At 40.0% G+C, this 18,238-nt stretch overlaps 1 protein-coding gene across 7 annotated transcripts in view; it reads left to right on the forward strand.

Annotated features, from left to right (window-relative positions):
* Nucleotides 1-18,238, forward strand: part of strbp (spermatid perinuclear RNA binding protein) — a 184,875-nt gene that overhangs the window by 44,925 nt on the left and 121,712 nt on the right. Inside the window, exon 2 of one of the 7 annotated variants that reach the window (XM_069888772.1) lies at nucleotides 9,031-9,076. The exons of the other annotated variants lie outside the window; for them this stretch is intronic. The gene's annotated coding sequence lies outside the window, so the exon portion shown is untranslated. The remainder of the gene's footprint in view (nucleotides 1-9,030; nucleotides 9,077-18,238) is intronic. 7 annotated transcript variants of the gene reach the window in all.

Genomic DNA, 18,238 nt, shown 5'->3' on the forward strand with positions numbered 1-18,238 from the left:
TTTTGAAGTTCTTTGACTTGAAATTTTAAATTTTTTCTAGTACCATTTCTCGATTTTTTTTTTCAACCGTCTATAATTGATCAAGCCTTCTCTTTTTGAAAAGTTAAAGGAATCTTTTTTTTTTCCGGATTTGTTTATAGATAGTAGCTGGATGTCTTTTGGACAATTATCTAATAAATATAATATACTTAAGTTATATTTTTTTAGATACTTACAAATTAGACACTTTCCGAATACTTTACTCCCTTGCTTTCCAATATCATACCAACCAGATTTAGTTGATAATCTTTTTCATTTGAATCCTTCTCATAAGGATTTAATAGGTAACATTTATAATAAGGTACAAAGATTGCAATCAAATTCTAAAGACAAAATTAAAAGGGCCTGCACGAGGAACTTTAGTTGCATCTTCCAGAGGAATTGTGGGAGAAGATTTTTGGATTGGTTAATACCTTTTCAATATGTGCTTGTCAATCTTTGATGCAGTTTAAAGTGGTGCTCCTGGCGCATATGTCAAAAGACAAATTTTTCTAACGTTAGTCATATTTGTGAGATGTAATTCAGAAGTGGCTTCTCCAACTCGTATGTTTTGGTCATGCCCTATGTTGGGTAGGTGTAGGATAGATATTTTAAATACTTTGTCAGCTATTCTGGGTATCATTTGCAACATAACCCATTAACTGCTCTTTTTGGAATTATAGTTCCAGAAGTGGGACAAGTTCCCTCTTCCACATATCAGGTTGCAGCCTTTTCTACATTGTTGGCTAGAAGAGCGATCTTATTTAAATGGAAAGATTCTAATCCACCCACTTTGACTCAATGGGTCTCTTAAATTATGTCATGTTTAGTTGAGAGAAAATTGGATTTAATACATTTGAGACTTGGTGACCTTTTATAAATTATATTGGTTGTCTGTGATTTTTACCAAAAATCTGATCTTAATGAGAGCCTATTTGATCGATTAATGTTCAAGTTGTTTGGGTAAAAAATATTTTTGAAAGCCAATTAAAAGGCTTATTTTGTGTGTGGATAAACAAAAGCAGTGGATCCTAAAAAATCTTTGGAAACACCAAACTTTGCAGATTTGAAAAAGGAAGAGTGGTTTCTTATCACTAAAGAGTTGAAACTTATGGAGTTAAGTGGCAATGAAGAAAATTCAAAGAATTATGACTGACTATTAGGTAAAGAAGAATATTCTTGAAAAGGAGATGTTGGAACAACTTCCTGAGAGTAAATCTCTTGAGCAGCAGTTACAACTGAGAGAGATGGAGTTAGAAAAATATAAAATTGTATGAGCGAAAGAGAGAGAGAAAAAACAATAGACAGCATGAGATAGAAAAACATGGATCAGAGGGAGAGATAGAAAGACGTGGATTAGAGGAAACTGAAAGGCAATGGAGATTTGAGGCAGATGAAGCAGAAAAAAGGTTTGAAATGGAAAAATTCTGTTAAAGTTACAGATGATTATGTTAAATCTAGATCTTAAATTAAATTCAAATAAAACTTTTCAAAGGGGACAAAATACTGCTACATCAGCAGTCAACTATAACAATATGAAATTTGTTCCCAAAAAACCTTTTCAAAAGGATAACATGAAGTACCAAAATAATTTAGAAAATAAAAAGGGAAAACCTTTTGGTCTATTTTGCAATTATTCTAAGAAAACTGGTCATGTGGTAGCGAATTGTTTTTCTTGAAGGAAAAGAAAGATCCAGTAGCACTAGATGCTTTTATTCAAAGAGATGGAAGTAAAACAAAAGTCTGGAATTGATGGTAAAATTAGAAGGAATTAAATCTCTTGTGTCAGGAGATAAGGGTGTCCCTGCAGTAAGGTATCCAAGTAAATTTTTTTTAATTTTTTTTTAAATTTTTTATTTTTCACACCATAAATCACATTAGCCATGATATACACTATTTCTTTTTCACACATATACAGTGACTTTTTCTCCCCCCCCCCTTTCCTCCCAAACCACCCCCCCACCCCCCCCCCCCCCTCCTCATCCATTTTAGGTATACAATCTAGGTTGCATTAAGCCAGTCAGACAATGTTGTCATTCAACAAAATTACACCAGAAATTCTACTGAGTCCATTCTTTTCTTTCCTTCTCCTTCCATCAACTTAGGTAATGTTTGTCCCCGGTAGGTTTTCGCTATTGTATTTAATGTAAGGCTCCTATACTTGTTCGAATATTTCAATATTATTTTTTAACCTATATGTTATTTTTTCTAATGGAATACATTTATTCATTTAAATTTAGTAGTTTCTTCCTTTTAATTTGGTTATGTATTCCATTAATATTTAAAGACATATAGTTCAGCGTAGCCCTTTTATATTTTGTTTATCTTCTCTTTCTGTTTTTCCATCATTACCTTTCCTCCTTTTCCATTTCTGTTTTCTTATTTTCAACTCTTTATAAGACAACATTCCTACAACATCCAACATTTTCCTTATTCTCCTATTTCTATCTTATTTATCCCCAATCTCCCCTTCACCTCCTGAGTTGTCCTTTATCTCTTGTCGGACAACCACATCTCCCCTCTCCATTTGGATTTTGCAGTGACCGCTATTTCCCCCCACCCCGCCTCCCCCAGAAAAGATTTCACTTTTCATATGTCACAAAGGTCACTCTTTTAATTCCCTCCTTATTCTCTCTATTCCATTACCTTCCCTTATTAATTCTTGTCTATACTATCTATATTTTCCTCTAAGTACAGATACATTCATGTATGCTCATTGTCTCTATTCACTCTTATACCTCTTTACCCGCATACATATCAATCGTGATCATTTTTACTCTCATTACCCGTCTTCATCCCTCAGTCTATTTTTGTCTTTACCCACATACATATCAATCGTGATCATTTTAACTCTCATTACCCGTCTTCCTCCCTCAGTCTATTTTTGTAATTGTTCTGCAAATTTTCGTGCTTCTTCTGGGGTATCCAAGTAATTTTGAGGCTGAATGGGGAATTGTTGCCAGTGAAAGTGCTGAGCAAATTTAAAAGCTATAATCTAAAAACTTTGCCAGTGGAGAAAAAGGATGGGCAGAGACATTTAACTGAGATACAGCAGCAGATACAACAACAAACAGGTTGTCAGGTACATCAGGAAACTAGCTGTAATAAATATCATCCAATTTAGATGTTTCTTTGTGAGGTTAGAACTCTAATTTTAAGGGACTTGGTAAAATAGAGATTAGATCAAGTTTACCAGTGGATGGTATTTCATTGTTATTAGGGAATAATTTGGCAGAGGATAAAGTTGTTCATGCAGTGAATTTAACAGATAAGATGGTCATTTATGAATCAGAGACTGATATAGATATATATCCAACGTGTACAGTAATGAGGCTGATGGAAAAAAAAGTTTGATAGTGAAAACAGTGATGTACAAAATTATTTAAAAGGGTTGGAAGTCTGTGAAAGTGCACAGCAGCTTGAAAAAGAATTTGTCACTATACAGAGCAAAATTAATAAAAAGACAGAATGAAGATTGTTCTTGCTGAAGTTAGAAATAAAGCACTCTCTGATGAGGAAATTAAGAAAGTGCCAGTTGTATATTATTTTAATGAAGGTCTATAGATTAGAAAATGAAAGTCATGTGAGATTACTGCTAATGAAGAATGGGCAGTTGTTCATCAGGTTGTAGTTCCTAAAGCCTATAGAGATGAGATTTTAAACATAGCCCATAGTACACCTTTAGGTGGGTACCTTGGGGTAAAGAAAGCTACTTATAAAATTAAGGAAAGATGTTAAGACATTTTGTAAGATCTGTCACACTTGTCAAGTTGTGGGGAAGCCTAATCAGGGACCACCAGTTGCTCCTTTAAAACCTATTCCTGTTTTGGAAAACCTTCTAAAGTCATTGTGGACAATGTTGGTCCAATGCCCAAACTAAAAGCTGGAAATGAATATTTGTTGACCATTATGTGTGCAGCTTTGAGGTTTCATGAAGCAATACCACTCAGAAATATTAAAGCAAAAACTGTCTGGGGCTCTGGTATATTTTTCACTTTGAAATGCAATCAGATCAGGGAAGTAATTTTATGTCTGGTGTATTTCAACAGTTAGTTTATAAACTGGGAGCTATACAAGTTACATCTGCATGTCATCTAGAATCTCAGGGCAATTTGGAGAGGTTCCATTCAACTTTAAAGACTATGATGAAGACTTTGTTGTGAGAATGAGAAGGATTGGGATGAAAGTGTTCATTTACTTTTGTTTGCAGTGAGAGAGGAGGTACAAGAATCATTAGGTTTTAGTTCTTTTGAATTGGTATTTGGACATTAAGTTAGAGGATCTTTAATGTTGTGAAAAGAACAGTGGGTTAATGAGGATTTGCAGTTGAATTTGTTGAATTATGTTTCAAAGTTTAGAGATCGCTGGAAAAAAAAGTGTGCAGGGTAGCTGAGGAGAATTTGAATGTGGCTCAAGAAAAAAATGAAAGTCTGGGATGATAGAAAAGCAAAGAAGAGAATTTTTAAACCAGGGGATAAAGTGTAAATTCTGCTCCTAACAATTTCTATCCTCTTAGAGCAAGATTTTCAGGACCTTGTGAAATAGAATCTAAGGTAAATGAAGTTAATTACATGGTTAAAACACCTGATGGGAGATGTAAAACAGAGTTGTCATGTTAACGTATTAAAACTTTACTTTGAGAGTTTGAATGTTAGACACAACCTTCACCAGAGGTCTTTTATTGTGAAGGAGATTATGGATCATGAAGCAATACAAACTGACTCTTGTTAAAGTCATTTTAAAGAGAAATTCTTTGATAAACTTTTGAGGGCCAATCTTGCTGTTAATTTAGTTAAGAGTGAATTTTGTCATACTTGATTATGTTGTTGGCCAAGGAAAATTTGAGCCTGCTCATGTTAAAGTTCAGACAACTTATGAATTTCCTATACCACCCCCCCCCCCCAGGTAAGAAAACTGTGAGGAGATTTTTAGGATTGGCTAGTTATTACAGAAAATTCTGTAAAATCTTTGCTGATATTACTCTTCCCTTGCCTAATCTTTTGAAGAAGAGTAAAAAGTTAATTTGGACAGCCATGTGTCAGGAAGACAAACTGAAAGACATACAGATAGTCCTCGACTTCCGAACTACGTGAGTTACATCTACCTGCACATATGACCAAAATTTAAAAAAAAATCTTTATTAAAACTACTGTACACGTATATATTTTGTATTAAAAGTACTGTATACAGTGGTCCCCACTTCCCCAGCAGCCCGAGGTCCCCGTTCCTTGACTTACGACTAATCCTTCGGTCCCCATTTCGGTCGTAAGTCAGGGACTACCTCTATTATGCCAAAAATCTGTACTTAAATCACCTGATTATGAGAAGTAATTTGCTTTAGGAGCCGATGCTGTATTATTATAGGACTGGGATGATAATTGAGCATCAAGTGGCTTATACATCTTAATAAATTCAATCAACACCAAAATAATTATTTTACTATTGAGAAGGAATTATTATCCCTTGTATTAACTCTGCAATATTTTGAAGTATATGTTTGCAGTACTATGGGGTTAATCATTGTTTACACTGATCCTAATCTTTTGGTATTTCAAGTAAAATTAAAAATAAGAATATGAAATTATGAAACTTGAGTTTAATTTTGCAAGAATATGACTTGGTTATGAGATGTTATAAGACATCAATGGTTTCCTATCCAGATGTTGAATTTATATGTTCTGCAGTATTTGTGCTTTGTTGTCTAAGAATGTGAAATATATCAAACACATGGTAGATTGTAATTTAAAAATTTGACCTTCTAGAAGTTCAAAATGTTCAAACGGAGGTGTAATGGATCTGCATTAATATTAATATTTAGGTAAATGTTGAGCTATATTTCATATAAATATGTCTGAATAAAGTAAGTTATGGAGTTGAATGTATTTCTAGAGAGGGAATTGTGGACTGGTACAGGGAAACGTGCAGGTTACAGCAGATTTACAGAAATACTATTGCAATAAGAGAGAGTTCAGTTGGAGTCATAGTGTCTGGAAAGCAAAGCCAATGAAACTGAAGTGGATTTATTTGATTTCAGAACAATGGAGTGTTTATTAAAAACGGAAGTATTCAGGTACTCAAGAACTGCTGAAGGAAGCCACCTGTTTAAACAAATGCAGGCAAACTGGCTGCATGTATATAGCCAATGTCTCCCACCAATGCAGCACACCAGAGCAGAGAGCAACTCCACCATGAATGTCATGTGCTGGTGAGCCACCAATGCAAGTACATCACAGGAGACTGAGCATACAGTTCAAAAAGGCACCACTTTTGAAGTATGCGCTCCAGGAGAGCAGTTAACCCCCTTAGCTACACACTAACTGAGTATCATGTAGCAATTCTGAAATTGCTCATTTTGACAAGAAAACTGATAAAGCTGATGATCTAAATGGTGAGATTGCAGAACGATGAGATGCAGAAGAATCAATGTGTCCTGCATGATTAGAACATGGGTAAATGTACAAGAATAGAATATAATTCAGAGAGCAATAAACAATATTTTGTAGATAGGAGTCATCAATACAAAGGTAGTGAAGACCACATCTGGAGTATTGTGTAGACTTTATTTAAGGAAGGATGTGAATGCTTTGGAAGCAGTTTAGAGAAACACTAGACTAATATCTGGGAAGTATAATTTGTCCGATGAGGAAAGGTTGGAAAATTAGTCTTTTATCTACTGGAGTAGGTGAAACATACTGAGAAGATCCTAGGGAGTGATTGTGGAAAGGACATTTCCTATTTTTGTAAATCCAGAACTAAAATCTAAACACTTGCAGTCACTGTTTAAAAATAAGGGGCGAAGTCAGGCACAATTCTTTCTCCAAGTGTCATGCCACGTCAAACAAAGTTTTTGAATTTTTTGAGACAGCAGTAGATAGTTTCTTGATAAGTAAGTGGGAGTGAAAGGGCACTTACATCAGGGAGAACTGGTATACAAATATATCTGTTGTAAAGATTTTCTTCTCAGCAGAGATAGTGAGTACCTGATGGTGAAAAGCAGACACTTCTACCTGCCCAGAGAATTCTTGGTCACGCTAATTGCCGCAGTTTACAATCCACCTTCGGCTAGTGATGGTGAAGCCATGAAGTAGCTTTACGGTGCTATCTGCGAAGTCCAGACATCCCACCCTGACAATGCCCTGATTGTAATTGGCGACATTGAAGTGCCGGTTGATGAAGTAGACAAAGACAATGTGGTTAAACAATAATCATGGCTTTTATTAGCAGAAACTCATGGTACAATAATGAAAGACAATAGGTGCATACACAGTTATACCCAAGGGGTGTGTCCTTAACAATAGGGATAATGCACAGCCAATGTTAGTACAGCAAGGCTCGCCAGAGGGGAGACAGGCAGCTTGGCAGACATTCACCACAGTCTCCCCCCGGCAGCAGAAGGGTTAAAATCAAAAGGACAGCTCTAGGAAAGACTGAAGCAAGCGATACATGGATACCATGTTTGGCCTTGAGAATACTCTAACAGCCAAAATACGCCAGTATCTAGCAAGCAATTGAAATATAATGAGATGTTTTATGAATATGTAAGCCTATCAGGTTGTTTACGAATTCTGGTGCTTCGTCTCAAAACAGGTGGCTCCTTTGCAACTTTGGGAACTGTTACAGGTCTTGGGTCTGTAGTGTGGGAAGGACTGACTTCTTGACCCGCTCCAGAATTGCCAACGTGACACAGTGGAGCCTCAGCATGGCCATCTGAAAGCTTACTAGGGGTCACAGGCTGGGTTGGGGGGGGGTGGAGGGGGTGAGTCCAACCTCTCAGGCTCACTCTGAGTAGGGGTGCGAGGAAGGGGCGAACCAGGCGAGGCCAGATCTCTTTGGGGAACAGTGTCAGTACTCCTGTCTGGGAATTTAACATGAGCGTAGTTGGGGTTGGTATGCAGTGGTTGGACTAGGGGATCTGTTTTATGTGCCCGAGCGTCAGCACGGCTCCAGGCTTAGATAAACAGGCTGGCCAGTCCATCACAGTTCCTGATTTCCTAGGAAATCCAGAGGCTGTGTTAGTACTTCAACATGCCTACTATAAACTATGTATGATCTTTTGCCATACAGGCTGCAATTGCATGCTGACTTTCGGTTTCATAACAAAGGCCCAGGTTCTTTTGTATGGTAACATTTTATAATCTCACTATTTTTAAATAATGATTTGTTGTATCATTCTTCCAAATTAGATAATCTCACATTTGTAATGTAATAGTATAATTTATGCCAACACTTTTGTGAATTGCTCATAACTTGCACCATCTTCTTGCCCAGACTCTTAACATATTGATGTATTCTTTATGATCTTCTTCACAAGTTGCATCATCAGGAAATTTGCATAGAGTACACTTGGTTGCTTCATCCAAACCATCAATAGCCAATCAATGTAAATCAATTATATAAAGTATGAGATGAGTATTGGCTTGAAAATTTGCTCAACAACTGCCCATCTTGTATTGAGTTGGTTCCCTACTGTACAAATAGCCAATTCAACATAGAATATTACAACATGGCTACCTGAACGGCCTATGCCTTTCAAAGTGTAAGCCAGTTTTTGTTCCTACGTATTTTACTGATTTCCCCCTTCATTTTTTAAAAATCTGTTATTTATTTAGTTTAATTTGAATATACCAGTTGCAAATCGGTTCTTATCTTGTATTGAGTTGGTTCCCTCCTGTACAAATAGCCAATTCAACATAGAATATTACAACATGGCTACCTGAACGGCCTATGACTTTCAAAGTGTAAGCCAGTTTTTGTTCCTACGTATTTTACTGATTTCCCCCTTCATTTTTTAAAAATCTGTTATTTATTCAGTTTAATTTGAATATACCAGTTGCAAATCGATTCTTAAATTATCAGGATTGCTGCTGTTGGCAACAATTTCATTTTCTTGTATCAAAGCCCTCACTGATTTTAAATACTTCTTTCAAGTAATCCTTAAATTTTCTTTCATAAGAGCAGGCCCCAACTTCTTCAATTTGTGCACGTGACTATATTTTCTCATTTTCTTTAAAGCTTCTACGTCTTTGAAAAATGGCCCCAATGCTGCAGCTGAATCCAGGCAAGTAACTTGCACAAACTGAATATGAATGTAATGCTTTTGTACTCTATCCCCCTATTTATTAAAACCCAGAAATATATGTGCTGCTCAGATATCTTCAAAGATTTATAAACAACCAACCCTCTGTTCTTATACTCTTAAAATTATGCTATGAAGCTTGCACTCTCATTTCTTTTTTTCAAAATCCATCCAGGACTCCACTAAGCCATGAATTTTGGGTAATTTCTTTATTCTCATCTTGCCGAGTGGTATGTTGTTTTTGCACTACAAAAATACTTGTGAATGGCATTTTTTGAAATCATGCCCTTCCGACCATTACATCAAAAAAAGCAATGTTGCTAATTTGAAAGTGTACAGAGCTTTGAGTAAAATGTCTGGGCAGGAAGTTGGCACAAGTTATTACTATTACATTAAAGATGTGAAATTATCTAATTTGGAAGAATTATACAAATTATTATATAAAAATGGTGAAATTATAAAATGTTACCATACAAAAGGATGGTACTGTACCATCCAACCTTACAAATTGTTATTCACCTGGCTCTCTCTTCTAACTTTTGACAATTTTGTATCTATGCTGCTCCTTTCCCCCTTTTTATCTCATGAGTACCAGTTTTGTTGTAAATAAAATAGCCACCAATATTGAAAATCTTTACTTGCAAAATCAACTACAGTTCATCCAGATTCTGATAGCTCAACTAAAATAATTTAGCCAAGCATGATTTGTCATTGACAATTTTTTTTTTTGCCAGCTCTTTATTCATCCATCATTCCAAACGCTGTTAATTTTCTCAAATTATTGTTTCTACATTTTCCTTTCACTGATGCATTTATTTCCAATAGTTGACTGGTTTATCCTTCCCTATCTTTCACAAGTAGGAAGCATTTGCAATAATTTACTTCTATTGTTAAGTATTATTGGAAATTTGCAGTCAGCACTTACAATTTACATCTTTACATTTCTCAGAAATGTGGATAGATTCCATCGATGAGGGACTTGTTCATGTTGAATATCACCCAGTTTTTCTGGCACCATCACTTCATCTATTTTAGTGCATTATCTCAGCATGTGCTTATTTACTGTAGAGAATACATCTCAAAAATTTCTGCCTTTTGCCTTAACACTATATTTGCATTTTAATCCTGAAATGGCTGTACTAGTTACCTGATACCCCTTTTTTTTGCTTACCGACTTGCATAAGACAGTTTAATTTTCTTTCTGTTTATTCAGAATAGAATTTCAAAAGAATAAAAGCAAAAATTGCTAGAATTACAGAGCAAGACCAGCTCCATATGTGGGAAGAGAAACAGGATTAACATTAGTCAAAGATAAGGCTTCCTGACTTCGAATGGTAACTGTTTTTCTTCCCATAGATGTGACCTGATCTGCTGAGTATTTTGACATTCTCTGCTAATATTTTAGATTTCCATCATGTGCAGGCTTTTTTTGTTACAGACATATGACAAATTTTACATAATGCACAGTGCTTATAAATAAAAATAAATAAATATTGTTAAGTAAATAGTTGAGTCCCAGAAAGTTTGTATGAGTAGTTCCGCAGTCGTTTAGCCATATCTACTAGCCATGGGAAGAGCCTGGTGGTCTTGGCTCTGATACTCCTGATAGGAGTAGCTGGAAGATGCTGCGTGCGGGGTGATAGGGGTCATCCCTGATTTTGCGAGCCCTCTTAGACAACTTTCCTGGTAAATCACATTGATGGGGTAGGGAGACTCCAGTGATGCTCTCTGCCATTCTTATGGTTCTGTGGATTGACCTCTGATCTGATGCTCTACAGCAGGGGTGTCAAACTCAAATTCACGGAGGGCCAAAATTAAAAACTTCGACTAAGTCGAGGGCCGAACTAAATATTTATTGAAAATTTTCAACAACATCTGCATATTTTCTCTTATTTCAACATATGTAATGTTAAACTTTTTCTTATTAAAATAAATGTTTAATAATAGTTTTGGATAAACTCTTTCCAGAAGCATTAACAAATGAGAAATAAAATATTCAATAAATAATATTTCTCTGTAGAGGATTTGTCAAATGTTGCTAGTGTGCTGTCGAATAGTAAAATCTGAGGGCTATTGAGAATGTGGGAGAATAACATGATTCCTGAAAAAATCAAATGGGTGACTGATTATGGGCATGAACTCTAGCAGGGTTATTTGCCATGCCCTTTTTCCATTGGTACAGATATCCTTTGATTTACACACTTTTCAAGTTTTATGCCTAATGAGCTTGTATCCAGGTGCAGGACCATTTTTAACCAGGAATATATTTATCACTGTGACATGAAACTATTGGAAGATCGTTTTATCCTGAGATTAAAGTTCATAATCCTTACTCAGCCCTATGTGCGGGAGGGCGAGGTTTGCGGGCGATCGGGTTGGACAACGATAGTGCGGGGGCATCGGCTCTCGCTGCAGGGCGGCATCTCGGCGGATCAGCGGCCCCGTCACCATGAGTCGTGGGTCGGCCTGCGGCAGGGAGGAGGAGTGGGCAATGGTCCTGGCAAGGTCAGGCCCCCCCCTGAGTTTCTCCCGGACCCCCCTTGACCTGCTGAGTTTCTCCCGGACCCCCCTTGACCTGCTGAGTTTCTCCCGGACCTCCCTTGACCTGCTGAGTTTCTCCTAGACCCCCCTTGACCTGCTGAGTTTCTCCCGGACCCCCTCCCCTTGACCTTCTGAGTTTCTGAGTTTCTCCCGGACCCCTCCCCCTTGACCTGCTGAGTTTCTCCCGGATCCCCCTTTGACTGCTGAGGACCAGCCTCGCTCTCCATGTGTACTCCGGGCACCCGCCGGTGGGAAGGCGCAGGGCGGCCGGCGCCCCTATCGCCCGGCGGGGAGCCCCAATCTTCCCTCCGGCGTCCAGACTCCATCTGCAGCTCCAACAAACGCTGTGCCACTGGGGTTCCGGGCGCTGGGAAGCGCTGCGGTGGGGGGGGGGGGGGGATGGGCGGGGGGGGGACATGACAGCGTGTTTATAAAACCACCCACTACTACTTTTCAAGGACCAGGATTTTTCTCTCTCTCTCACCCTGGGACACAGCGGTTACTGTGCATGCGCTATACTGGCGCGGCGGCCAGCGGGCCACCTCTAATACATTTTTGATATGATCTTGCAGGCCAAATATTATTATATCACGGGCCAAATTTGGCCCAAGGGCCAGAGTTTGACATGTGTGCTCTACAGTAATCAACCCACACTGTGATGCAGCTGGCAAGGATGCTCTTGATAAAGCTCCTGTAGAAAGTTGACGTGATGGTGGCCGGTAGCCTTGCTTGCCTCAGTCTTCTCAGGAAGTGTAGTGTAGTGCCTTCCTGACAAGTGAGGAAATGTTTTGTATTGGAGGTGAGGCGGGGAAGGAACACTTATTGTACTGGTGTCAATGAGGAAGCGCCCTCCTGACAGAGTCCCACATGTGGAGGAGGCTGTCATGTTGGCCAACTGCTGCAGCCATTAACGATAGTTGGGCATGGCTTTTCCCTGATATGGGCCCTCCCCACCTCATCGTTAGTTATGATAGTGTTGGGAGCCAAAGGACCCCAAAACCCAGCAGCGATAGACATTCACCAAGACAAGTGGGTTTCAAAACAAAAGTTATTTTTAATCAACTTCAAACATGAAAATAGAATCAAACTTTAACAACTCTATACTTAACTAACCCAAATAAGCCTCTTCTAATTCTAAGTGCACTTGTATGTAATGTGTGTGTAAATTCAAGAAAAGTTCTTTGGTTCACAGTTCAATTTCACTTTTTCCAAGTTCTCTGGTTGCAGGCAATCACCATACTGTGCACAGAATTTAACATGTATAAAGTTCACCAGGCTTGGTGCTTGAAAGGTAAATGTTTACCGCTTAGGAAGGTTCTTGTAGGGTTTGCAGAGAGATATTGCTGCTCCAGGATTTCCACAACTGAGGTACCACCATTAGTCACCTCAGGGTCTCACTGATGAGACTTGCCCCATCAAGGTCTTCTAGATGGTAACCTCTTTCTTCAAGCTTCCACAGAGTTCCATTCCTTCCTCTATTTCAAGAGAAACACCAGACAGATAGCACTTCCAGCCATCTACTGATCTGGAACTTGCTTTCATCAGTTTCAAACAGTTTTCCCTGGATTGCACTTTTCAGTTACTTGTCAGTGTCCCACACACATGACTGACTGACTGACTGAGCTGTTAACTCTCTCTCTCTTCCAACTGAAACTCCAAAGAGAGCATGTGACTCGTGTTTTGCAAAACCCCCACCTTCCTGAGCAAAACAACAGGAGTTCTTTCTTCTGCTCCCATCTGTTGTTAGATAAACAAAATCCAGAAGTGACCTTTCTATGAGCACTTTGCAGAAAGGGTACTGATAGACAACATGACTCCAACAAGACAATGGTCAAACATTTTAAGACATCAGTTCAATTAACACCTACTTGTGAAAGGTGCTTACATTCTCCAGAGATCCTGCAATGTGAATTCTTCAGTCTTTCAAATAAGATCTGTTTTAAAGTGTGTGTATGTATGTGACCTACTCTAAATCTTATAAATTCTCCCCAATATTAATATCGTTACAGTAGCAATACCTTTGGGGAGTCCACTTGGTGCTTTGTTTGCTGTGACCTTGTTGCTGGCTGCGAGCAGAGCCTAGCAATCTGCTCCGATGCATTGTTTGCTTTCTTTGCTCTCCAGAGCACATCTGCCTGGAATGTGACTTTCTTGGAGTCGCAGAAGTCCTCATCGGAGAGCAAGAGTCAGATATCCTCAGGCAGCTGCTCCAAGAAAATCTACTTGAAGAGCAGGCAAGGCCTACATCCCTCAGCAAGGGCGAGAATTTCGCTCATGAGGGCTGATGGAGCCCTGTTCCCCAAAACGTCCATATGCAACAATTGGCCTGTGCTGTGAGATCCCGAAGGTACGGGTTAATAGCTCCTTAAGGACATCATATTTGCCTTGCTTCAGAGGCTGCCGCAGGAAGTCGAAGACCCTTGCTGCTGTGTCTTGGTCAAGTCTGCATCCTATCTATCTCATGGTGCAACCTACGTTAACCTTCTACACGATCCAGAACACCTCCAACCTTTGTGCCATTTGCAAATTTATTGTCCCATCCTTCTACTTTTTCATCCAAGTTGTACTAGTTTACTTTTATAATCCATCTTCCCATTCTTTATTGGTTCAAAGGTAAGTACAGTAAAATCCCCATTATCCGGCACTCAATCACCGCAAACCCAAACAACAGGCAAAAAAAATGAGGAAATAAATAAATTTAAAGATGACTAAGAAAAAAATAAAGTTTTAGACAAAAGTTTAAAATTGTAAAAGTAAAGGTTATCAGAAGTAACATACAAACCCTTGGGAGCAAATATTCAGCCTGCAGTGTGCTCTAGTCATGTCCCGTCCACAGCAGCTATTTGAATAAAGCTTCAATAAAGTTGTGTTTGAATAAACTGGCAGCACCCAAGATGAAGAGCTCGCCATGCTGCTAACTGCTGGGGCGACTCTATTAAATGTATTACTAAGGCTTTAATCTGTAAACAGGCTGGGGGTGGTGGAGTTAATTATGATAGTGGCATGGTTAACATAGCATCTAGTGCAATGATGTTACAGCTCTCCCAAATTGGGTTTGAATGTAAAGGAAGATGCGCCAAGGGCCTGACAGGGGCAGTTGCAAGAAAGATGTGCTGATGGACTGACCAGGAGACTTGTGTGGGGGTGAGTTGGGTTGTGCCGAGGGACTGACCGGGTCACGTGTGGAGGTGAGTCGGGCTGCGCCGATGGCCTGACCGGGACACTTGCGTGGAGGTAAGTCGGGCTGCGCCGAGGGCCTGACCGGGATACTTGTGTGGAGGTGAGTCGGGTTGTCAGGAGAGTAGGGGGTGTTAATTATGACAGCAGAACAGTTAGTGTAGCAGCTAGTACAACGCTGTTACAGCGCCAGCCACTTGGTTCGAATTTAAATTTTGCAAGTTATGGGAATTAGCTGATCAAAGTGAACTTTGACTACAATACTGATATTCCTTTTGATTTACTATATATTTTCACTTTTTGTCTTTTAAAGGGCATATTCTTAATGCAGATGTCTTAATTAGACATTGGAAGAGTTAGTCTCAGTCAACCAGAAAATTCACATATCAGACATCCACAATTCCCGTAGATGCTGGATAATGGGGATTTTGCTGTATTTATAAAATATTTTCTCAAAGGGTAGTGAAAGAGGATTCTGAATATCTTAAGACACTTGAGTAGCAATAGGATGAAAACTTACTACTAGTAAATGGGAGTATAACATTGAGGTTACAATCAGATACACCATGATAATATTAAATGGTGAAACAATCTTGAGAGGCCTCTCAATTCTTCTCCTAATTCAAAAAGGATTTTTGCATATTGATCTTCATCAATTGAGCATAGAAGTAGTAAGGTGATGTTGCAGTTGTATAAGATGCTGGTTAGGCTCCATTTGGAAAATTGTGTTCAGTTTTGGTCATTGTGCTATAGAAAATACATCAGGGTGGAGAGAAGATTCACGAGAATGTTGCCAGGGCTCGGAGGCTTAAGCTTTAGGAAGAGGTTGAGCAGGCCAGGGACAATGAAGGATGATTTCGTAGAGGTGTACAAAATCATGAGAAGAATAGATTGGGTGAAGGCAAAGGGTCATTTGCCCAGAGTAGGGCAATCAGTAACTAGAGGAAGTAGGTTTAAGGTGAGGGTGGTGCGATTTAACAAAAGCCTGAGAGATTACATTTTTATAAATGGAATGGTCTGCCGGAGGAGGCAAGTAAAACACAAAGGTCTGCAGACATGGAAGATGAAGATGGTAGAACTCAGCTGGTCAAACCATGGTCAAAAATACGTTTCAGGCTTGAGCCCTTCATCAAGGTATAGTAAAATGTCGACAGGCGTCTAAATAAAAAGGTAAAGTGAGGAATGCATGGCCGCAAAGGCAGGAGGTAATAAGTAGAGAAGGGAGGGAGGGCAGAGCAGCAAGCAATGCGAGGAGGGATGGCTAGGGGAATAGAGAGAGAAGTGGATGGAGAGCTGAGGGAAATGCCTGTTTGGGACTCCAAACTGTAGTGAGAAAGGAGGTATGGGTATGTGTGGCACCTCCTGTGGCCACAGAGGAAGGTGCAGGGGGCTATTGATGGGGAAGGATAAGTGCATGAGGGAGTCATGGAAAATTCCCCTCCACCACTATCAACAGCCCTCATCTACATCTCCTCCATTTCGCACTCATCTTCCCTGGCCTCCTCTGCCTCCAGATGCAACAAACACAGGATTTCCCTTGTCATCACCTTCTCTTCTGGAATTTCTGCCTCTTACAACAGGATCCCACTACCAGACACATCTTCCCTTCTCTGTCTTCTGTAGGGACTGCTCCCTCCGTGGCTCTCATGTGCACTGTTCCTCCCCACCAATTGTCCCTGAGCATCTTCCCCTGTGGTTGCAGGGAGTGCCACACTTGTGTCCACACTACCTCCCTCACCACAGTCCAGGGCCCCAAACAGGCCTTTCAAATGAAGCAACATTTCATTTGTGTATCTGCAGAATTGACTTACTGCATCCAGTGCTCCTTTTGTGGCCTTCTCTACATTGGAGAGACTGGGCACAGACTGGGAGATTGCATGGTCGAGCACCTTCTGTCTGCACCAGTGACAGGGACCTCTCATTGGCCAATTATTTCAGTTCTGTGCCCTACTCTCATACTTGCATGTCTGTCCATGGCGTCATACTATTCCACCAAGTCTACATGTAAATTGGAGAAACAACACTTGATTTTCTGTCTGGACACTCTCCAGCCGGATGGCATTAACATCGACTTTTCCAGTTTCTGCTAACCTGCTCTCCTTTCCCCCTCACTGCCCTTCCCCTGGCTTCTTTCCCTCAGCTCTCCACCTACTTCCCTCTCTATTCACTTAGCCAGTCCTCCTCCCCTGCTTGCTGCTGTGCCCTCCCTCCCTTCTCCTGCCTTTGTAATCACACCTCCTCACTTACCTTTTTATTCAGATAACTGCCAACATTTTTCCATTTCTTGATGAAGGGCTCAATCCCAAAACGTCAGTTATGTTTTTTTTAAACTTTGCTATGTAAAGGATGCTGTTTGACCGGCTCAGTTTTTACAGCTTTGTGTTTTTACATGCACTAAATTTAGGTTGATATGGCAAGTTATGTTGAAGGGCCTGCTTCCATGCTTCCTCTAACACTAGGATAGTTCGTATCAGACCCAGCATGATGGTGTTCTGTTCTAAAATGTTCAAAGTCTTTCCTATGCACATTATTTTTTGAAACTAACATTTTATACAGGTACATGATCCTTTATCCGGAACCCTTGGGGGACAGTGTGTTCTGAATTTCAGATTTTTCAGGATTTTGGAAAGCCAGATTTAAGCCCACCCAAATTGGGTTGCCATCTCCCCCCCACCCCCCCCCCCCACCCGTCTGACTCATGCTGCCGGTCTCCCCACTCATCTGCCCGACTCGCCCTCCCGGCCGCCCCCTCGCCCTGCTGGCCTCCCGGCCGCCCCCTCGCCCTGCTGGCCTCCCGGCCGCCCCCTCGCCCTGCTGGCCTCCCGGCTGCCCCCTCGCCCTGCCGGTCTCTCTCCTTACTTGCTGGATTTTAGATGTCCAGATAAAGGATTGTGTACCTGTATTTTATATTAGTGAATCATTGCTGTGATTAATATTTATAGCTTTAGATAAAATGTTAAAAATGAAAGCAGCTAAATATGATGAGAGTTATTTTGTCTTGGAATGTTGAGGTGTATATGGGTATCACTTGCGTTAATGACAAACTTAAGTTGTTCAATTGAAGAAGCATGACATTTTTTTCCACTAGTGCCCTTTCCAATATGTATCCCTGAACTAACATCACTATAATAGATCATCTTGTAGCGGGCGCACAGCGCGGTATTGCGAACCACCACCGTCAGTTCACAGACTTACCTGACTCATCGCGGGCTGGCAGTGCTGGGCGCCAAAGTACAGCGAATGGATCAGATGAAGCCCCTGCCTAAAGGTGCGGGGCGCTAATGGCTCATAGCTTTAACCTGCTGATCCTATGGACCAGCAGCTGTTCACTAACGAGCTCATTAACAAGCAGGGAATAAAAGGTCTGCGTATGTCTGCAATAAACTAGTCTTGAGTTGACTACCTTTGTGTGTGTTTGCCTTTATT

Source organism: Narcine bancroftii, chromosome 1 (assembly GCF_036971445.1).
Source record: "Narcine bancroftii isolate sNarBan1 chromosome 1, sNarBan1.hap1, whole genome shotgun sequence".
Lineage (NCBI taxonomy): Eukaryota > Metazoa > Chordata > Chondrichthyes > Torpediniformes > Narcinidae > Narcine > Narcine bancroftii.